Source organism: Bos mutus, chromosome 9, assembly GCF_027580195.1.
Source record: "Bos mutus isolate GX-2022 chromosome 9, NWIPB_WYAK_1.1, whole genome shotgun sequence".
Taxonomy (NCBI): Eukaryota; Metazoa; Chordata; class Mammalia; order Artiodactyla; family Bovidae; genus Bos; species Bos mutus.
The window spans coordinates 90,930,250-90,938,737 of NC_091625.1; the positions used below are offsets into that span (position 1 = coordinate 90,930,250).

General features: G+C 41.1%; 1 non-coding gene across 1 annotated transcript; it reads right to left on the reverse strand.

Moving 5' to 3' along the window:
• Window positions 1-5,485: 5,485 nt before the first annotated feature.
• TRNAQ-UUG (transfer RNA glutamine (anticodon UUG)) lies at window positions 5,486-5,558 on the reverse strand. Its single transcript has one exon. It is a non-coding gene; the product is annotated as a tRNA-Gln (tRNA).
• Between the last annotated feature and the right edge of the window lie 2,930 nt (window positions 5,559-8,488).

Consider the following 8,488-nt stretch of genomic DNA (forward strand, 5'->3'; position numbering starts at 1 on the left):
TGATTGCAGCCATGAAATTAAAGACACTTGGCTCCTTGGAAGAAAAGCTACGCCAAGCCTTCAGTTCAGTTCAGTCACTTAGTCATGATTGACTCTTTGCGACCCCATGGACTGCAGCACACCAGGCTTTCCTGTCCATCACCAACTCCCTGAGCTTGCTCATACAGAAGCAGAGACATCGCTTTGCTGACAAAGGTACATCTCATCAAAGCTATGGTTTTTCCAGGAGTCATATGTGAGAGTTGGACCATAGAGAAGGCTGAGCATCAAAGAACTGATGCTTTCAAACTGTGGTGCTGGTGAAGACTATTGAGAGTCCCTTGGACAGCAAAGAGATCAAACCAGTCAATCCTAAAGGAAATCAATCCTGAATGTTCATTGGAAGGACTGATGCTGAAGGCGAAGCTCCAATACTTTGGCCATATCTTTGGTGAAGAGCTGATTCATTGGAAAAGACCATGATGCTGGGAAAGATTGAGGGCAAGAGGAGAAGGGGGCAACAGAGGATGAGATGATCGGAGGGCAGCAGTGACTCAATGGACATGAGTATGACCAAACCCTGGGTGACAGTGGACAGGGAAGCCTGACCTGCTGCAGTCCACGGGGTCTACTAAACAACAGAAACCAAGACAGTAGAACTTAAATGTTCTCACCCAGGAAAAAGAAAGATAAATATGTAAAGTGATAAACCTGTTAATTAACCAAATGGGGGAATTCTTTCACAATATTATGTTGCTGTTTAATTACCAAGTAGTGTCTGACTCTTTGCGACTCCATGGACCATAGCCCACCAGGTTTCTCTGTCCATGGGATTTCCCAGGCAAGAATACTGGAATGAGTTGACATTTCCTTCTCCAAGGGCTCTTTCCAACTCAGGGATTCACTCTGCATTTCCTGCACTGATAGGCAGATTCTTTACCACTGAGCCACCTGGGAACCCCTCACAATATATAAAACTATATCAAATTATTGAGATGTACGGTTTAACTATCTTACAATTTTATATGTCTGTTATACCTCAATGAAGTTTACATTTTTAAAATTATTTTTAAATGGGAACAACAGTTATGCTTATCTGAAAACACTGGTTTTGTAGTTCCAGACCCAACTGGCATGTTATTACTGGGTTGGCCCAAAAAGGTTGTTTGGGTTTTTCCATAATATTCTAGGGGAAAATGGACAAACTTTTTGGCCAACCTGCTGTCATTAACCTCCTTAAATTCAGTCCATGTAGAATATTCACACTAGGCATGCAACATGGGGGTGTCAGAGACACTGTGTGAGTCCTAATGGGAGATGGGTGAGAAGTCTGTGGCTTCAGATCGGGGTGGGGGATGGTGTTGAGCACAGGGTGAATAAGGTGCTTGTGAGGATTCTGGGGATTCAAGGATTCTGGGGAGCCAGGCTTCAGTCTCAATGGGCCCTCTTATTCCTATATGACTGTCCTTGAACTTCGGCTTCCTTCCCTATTATATCAGGTTGTTACTTTCTTACTCACCCTTTTATGATGGATTATTATCTTCTGGCTCACCCACCATAGAGTCCACAGGCCTCGTGCTCACCCCTTGGTTTCGGGGTCAGGAGGCGTGGTGTAAGGGCCCCCTAGTAACGGGTAGTGCAGCAGGATGGAGGAGGCTGGGGGAGGGTCCGAGTGTACAGGCAGGATGTTGGCTGGGGGAGACAGAAGGGATGCTGTAGAAGGCAAGGGGTCCCAAGTACTCCGTGAATAAATGTGGTTGGAGTTGGTGCTGATGATGACAAAAAGGAATGCCAGGTTTTACGGAGAACATTCTGGGCTGATTACAAATACACCAAAGAAGCAATTAAAAACCTCTGCTTTTTATTTAATAAAAAATTATTATTTTAGTAATTTATGTAAGATGCTAACCATCGCTGCTTGCTTACCATGTGTCTCTGCAGTGATTATATTTCTTGCTGGGCATATGCGAGCACACCTGTGTTGTTTTCTTTGACAATAGAGCTCAGCTGCATCTGGGTGTTCACGGGTCACCATGCGGTGTGCTCATCGGTTCCCGGTCCTGAGCAAGACAATGAAGGCCATAAAACACCAAATGAGCCTGCAGGGTGGTCACAGAGGCAGCTGTGTGTGTGTGTGTGTGTGTGTGTGTGTGTGTGCGCGCGCGCCCCTTCTTCTCTGTGTCTTCCATCTCTCCCTTTTATTGACTTGCTTTAGTTTGAAGAAGAGAAAAGGTTGGCAAGTCCTGAAGACTTGCCCACAATAACTGTGTCTCGGGTAGTGATTTAAGAGTTCTTTTAATGGTAGCAGCAAACTAAAACATTCAGACAAAAGGTCCTTGTGTGATTTTTCATCTATAAAAGAATTTGGAGAGACTGTCCTGATTTTATATTCCTTATTTGTTTTGCAATTTTTCATGCTATTGAAATAAATGACTAATTGGCACAAAATAAATTTTATCTTTTTTAGAAGGTATATACTTACAATGACCTTACTATTTTTTGTAAATCATCTTCCAGGAAGAAAAAAAAAAAAACCAGTGATGAGAAACATTCTCCCCCTAATAATTTATTAAACATGTTAAAAGCCAAGGAGAAATGCAAAAATAAATAAAACTCTAGCCCTGATTTCAGAAGTATTACAACATAGTACCAGGGTCAAACACCCGCGGATACTGTAATTGTGATATAAGGAGACACTGTGGCCTTTTCCCTTTTAGCAATGCACTAGGAAACTGCAGAACAAAAAGCTTATGTTTTCATTAAAGTTTTAGGTTAAAAAAAAAGAAGAGGAGGGCAAACAATGCTTAATTACAATATGTGATCAAAATCTGCTGAACAGATTTAGCAATAATCATGATAATTTTTTAAGCACTAAATCCTATATTAAGAAGCTCATCAGTGAAATGAGAGGGTTTGGTTTGGTTTTGTAGTATGTGTCTATTTGTCAATTTGTTTTTAGTTTTTAAATACTAAATTCCTTCCCCAGCCACACATTCCTTGATGCCATTATCAAGTACGGTGGACTCGCTTTACTAACTATAGCATTTAGATCACAGCAAAGATTGCAAGAGACACAGGTTTGATCCCTGGGTCTGGAATGTCCCCTGGAGTAGGAAATGGCAACCTGCTCCAGTATTCTCGCCTAGAGAAGCCCATGGACCGAGGAGCCTGGTGGGCTACAGTCCACGTGGTCACAAAGAGCCGGACACACCTGAGACACACACAAGCAAAGCAGAAGCTGAGATTTTTGTGATCAAGTCAGGTGCAAACCTTGAACATAATGTGAGAGTTTATGGGAAAGCAAACCTGAGACTCAGAATGCTTACAGGGGCCAGAGAGATTCAGGCACGTTGGCAAGAAGTAATCATGAGCAGAGCTGGGCCTGTACAACCTGTATCCTGGTAGCAGTGAGGATAGGGCTTTGGGAAACTGAGAAATGACTAACTATACCAAACAGCTTTAGTAAAAGTTTCTCCAATTTTTTCCCATTGCAACTATTCAGGTCTGCACCTCCTGGGATCATATAAGGACCCCAGAGACCAGCATTCATAGCTCTAGAGTATGAAGCCAGAAGAGGCTCTGAACGTGTGACTGGAGAACCAGAAAGGGGGAAAACTATTAGGATCTATTTCGTTATAGAGTAAATTGAATTTATTTAAAATATTAGAAAAGAAGGAGAGAAAGAAAGCGCCTAGCTACAGTATATGACAAGAAATGGTCCCTTGAAAGTGACTCAGTCGTGTCCGACTCTTTGTGACCGCATGGACTATACAGTCCCTGGAATTCTCCAGGCCAGAATACTGGAGTGGGTAGCCTTTCCCTTCTCCAGGGGATCTTCCCAACCCAGGGATCAAACTCAGGTCTCCTGCATTGCAAGCAGATTCTTTACCAGCTGAGCCACAAGGGAAGCCCAAGAATACTAGAATGGGTAACCTATCCTTTCTCCAGGGGATCTTCCCAACCCAGGAACTGAACTGAGGTCTCCTGCATTGCAGGCGGATTCTTTACCAACTGAGCTATCAGGGAAGCCCCTGTACTCATTATTATTAATTTAACATGTATAAGATGCCACCAAAAACATTTTAATTTAGTGTATTATTTTCTTTATTTAAATGTAAAAATAGGCACAAGGGGTTGTACAGACTAAGTGAATTTTCATCACACAAAGATTGTTACCAATCAGATCTTTGTCTGCTCTGTAAAGAATTAGTTTTGCTTTATACAGAGAAGCCACGCTGAGCCTGTGCTATAGAGACAGCAAACACTGGCATTCCAGTATTAACCGAACAGTGGTGAAAATGCCTCCACTATTTAAACACAAAGCAGATTGTTGATACTTGGTGCCTTCACCAAGTGTTAGGACTAAAAAAAGAGACTCACATCCCAGATATACATATAATATTTTTTAGGTATGATAGTGAAAACCATAAACCATTAGGTAGACATTGTATGCTTGTAGTAATGTTCTTAACAATACCGACTTTTACTTTAGCTATTTCCAACAATGCACTCTTGAAAAACTATGTTGGTTAAAAACCCAGCCATGATTCTTTTACAAAAAGTTCCTAATGTCAGTCTGCTAAGAAGAAGAATGTGCCACCTCTCAGCTGCCACTCTCTTCTCCCCAGGATTCTCCTCTCTTTTAGGGATGTCATCGAGACGTCTCCTGGTATTTAAACAGCCAGGTTGAGAGCGCCCAAACTAGCAGACCTGGTAATGATTCCGTTTGCCTCCATGTTTTGGAAGCATCTGTAGAGCATCATAATCTTCTGAGAAACTTTGCAAAATGTCCCAACTATAGATCTCCAACTACAGGGGATCTGTTTAAAAATCTGCATATATTTATTTACTTGGCTGCGCCAGGTCTTGCTTGTGGCACACAGGATCTTCAGTCTTCATCGCAGCACCTGGAATCTCCTTTGTTCCGGCTGGTAGGATCTAGTTCCCTGACCAGGGATCACACCTGGGCCTCCTGCATTAGGAATGTGGAGTCTTAGCCACTGGACCACCCGGGAAATCCCCAACTACAAGTGATCTTACAACAGCTGCAGAAGTTTTTGGGTGCTTTTGTGCTGATTAATGTTCCAAGTTTGATTGTTATTAGCTAGAGTCGGTAAATCTGAGGAAAGAATTGATTGGCTTATGGCCCAGTCTCTGATCTCTATTTTGTTATCCCATAAGGTATTGCATTTCTGAAATGTGAATTCTTTCATATCTTCTGGAACTCTGGAATAAGGGGAACTTTAGATCAAGAAAGGCACAACCTGCTACTATGATCACAACTAACAGAACTAAAAGGATCTACAAGTGAGCCCCAGAGTCAAAGCACCTGCCCAAGCTACCATCAGGGGCAGGAGAAAACACTCCCGCCGAACACACTTTAAAGAAGAGGAAAACAAAGCTCTATTTTGGAATTTACGCTGCGCTCAGTGTACTGATTTTCATTGGTTTGTTTGTTTTTTTTTTTTTTTTTTTTGGCCTTACCGTGAGGCTTGTGGGATTTTAATTCCCTGACCAGGGATTGAACCTCAGCCCTCGGCAGTCAAAGTACTGAGTCCTAACCACTGGACCACCAGGGAATTCCCTTCATTGTTTTTGAATGAAGCAAATAGGCCAGGCATAAAATTAAATTTTCTCATGATGGCCAAATTGTGTCCACTTGAAATACATAGGAATTAATGTCTCCATATACAATATTTTGGAGAAATAAATTCAATTCAAAACGACTCTCCTTAATCCCAAAGACTGGGAACACAGTTAAGCTAAACCAAAGAGTTTGGCTAAGGCTGTGCATTCACTTTACATATTCTCCTCAGGCCTAGGTCTCTTTCTTGGTTTTTAGGGATCTCTTTTCAACTAGGGTGACACTTCCTCATGATCGTGAAGCCAGAGACCACATCTTACTCATCTACAGCGATGACACTCATTTTATATGGCACAAAGTGCTATGCAATCATTCTTAATAACTTTTTATTAAATGAATTTCTTTAGTCACTTTTAAAATGAATCTTATTTATTCTTAATACGTTTTCTTGAGGGCTTGTCAGTCAAAAATCTTATGTGCTGTTTTTGTCCCATTTCACAGCTGAGGAAACTGAGGCTCAAAGAGGCTGAGTAATAAAAGCAAGGTCCCACGGGAAGAGTTGGGCCTGAATTCACAGTGATGCAGAGGCTGTGCTCTTAATAACTTTACTGTATGCCTATTTCCTACTGGTTTGCTCAATTAAAAATACATAGAGGGATGGCAGAGCCTGGTGGGCTGCCGTCTATGGGGTCACACATAGTTGGACACGACTGAAGCAACTTAGCAGCAGCAGCAGTAGCAGAGTTCCTGCCATGTGCCAAACTCTGTCCCAGACGTTAGAGACAGAGCAACGACCAGACAGAGCAGGCCTGGACTGTTATGGAGCTTACACTCCAGGGATATGGGAAGAAGGGGGAAGGAGAGAGAGATGGGGGAGTGGAGCTCCCCAGTCACACAGGAACTCCGTGTTTACGCACTTACAAAGTGCCAGACTGTTTTCCAAAGGGGCTGCATCACTTTGCATCCCTTCAACAAAGTATGTGGGTTCCAATTTCTCTACATTCTCGCCAGCATTTGTTATTATCTGACTTCCAAAAAATAACCATAATGAACCTCATTTTTAAACTGATATATTTACTTCTGAAACAAAATCACAGATAGTGTCACAAATCACCCAGATTAGGGGGAAAAGAGGGAGCTTCCCTGGTGGTCCAGTGGTTGAGACTCCACGCTTCCACTATAAGGGGCACAGGTTCAATTCCTAGTCGGGAAACGAAGATCCCACATGCTGCACACTGCAGCCAAAAAATAGAGAAAAGAAAGGAAGGAAGGAAGAAATTCTTGAATTCCGGAGCCCTGGTGAAGCCGGACACCATCTCGCAGAGCTTCTCCGTGCTATGTGGGGCTACGCGGCTCAGCACTCAGTGTTCAGGAGGCCCACCGGCTATCTGCAGGCAGGTTTCCCAGATGGTCTTTAAAGGATCAATCAGGCTACTTTTCAACACAAGACCCTTTCTCACACAACTTGCTCCCTGCTGAGTCTGTGAAAAACCAAGTAAAACACGGCCTGTTACACAGCCAACAGAAAGCCAACTGGGAAGTATGGGTTCGTTTTCTTTCTTTCCTTTGCATTTGTGTTTTATAAGGGTCATATCTCATTAGGACAAAAGCAGATCAATAGTGTATTCGATCTTTACCAGAAAAAGCAAGTCACCTCTTTTTAAGTGGCTTACATCAGACTTGAGGTTGTTTTTAAAGACATAAAAAATAAATTATTTTATTTATGGGGTGTATTTTTACACCTAAAAGTGCAACTTTTACCTTTTAAAAGACATGTTCCAACTCTTGGGAATATTTTAAAAGCTGGCCTAAGACAGTGTTTGAACAGTGTGTCCATTTGGCAATTACATTACATATGGTACAAAATGTAATATCTAAAACCTCAGTATAGCAACCTCAGCCAACATATATTCCTGCAAGAAGATGCTGCAATTTGTAATAGGCACGAAAACTTAGTACACATTTGGACTTCCCCATTTCTCTTTGTTATGATTAAAGAACTGCCAAACTCAATAGAACAACCAACTGTATTTGTACTAAAATTTGAGAAAGAAGTGGAGTGGGATTAAAACCATGACTTCATGCTCCTTTAACTCTGAAAAAACATCAATAAAATGTAACTGAAAATTCTTACCCTCAGAATTCTTTAGATAGAAGTTACATAAAATTCTTATTTCCTGGTTTTTCACTTTGTGCTTTGATCTTATAACTGTTTTTTCTTGTCGGGAACTCCCACTGACTCCAATTTAAATAAATAAGGTTTGTTATGAGCTTGGCTTCCTTGGGCAGGCACCACTGAGAAGTGTGTGCTCAGTACCTATAGTACAGTCATTCCTTCCACAATTTTCTTTTGCCACTTACATAAAACATCTCACGCTCCTTTTCCTACAACATTTGTGACTTTCAAAATAATACTATATTAAAATCATACTGAATATAACTTGTATCTTTCACTTGAAGACCTCACAAAACTTAAGTTCTCATACGAATAAAATCTCTCCCTGCCCTTGTTTTCCAAGTGCCATGAATGTATAAACTTTTGTTTGTTGAGAAAGTTAAGGTAAGAAGGTTAAGAATTTTTCATGCAGGATCTATAGTGAAAAAGATCCCAAAAAAGAATATATATGTATATATAAAACTGAATCACTTTGCTTACACTTGAAAGCAATACAATGTTATAAACTAACTATACTTCAATGTAAAAACTGGTTAAAAAGAAAAAAGAAAATCACACTGACTTCAGCAGGGCATTGGGGAGCTTTTTGCCCTGATGGGAAAATCTTAACACCTTGCTTTTGGTGGTGATTACACGCATGAATATATTTGTCACAGCTCACTATTTCCTTAAGATTCATGCATTTCACTGCATATAAATTATACCTCAATAAAGTTGATTTAAAAAAAAAAATGCTTTTGTGCAGGAAA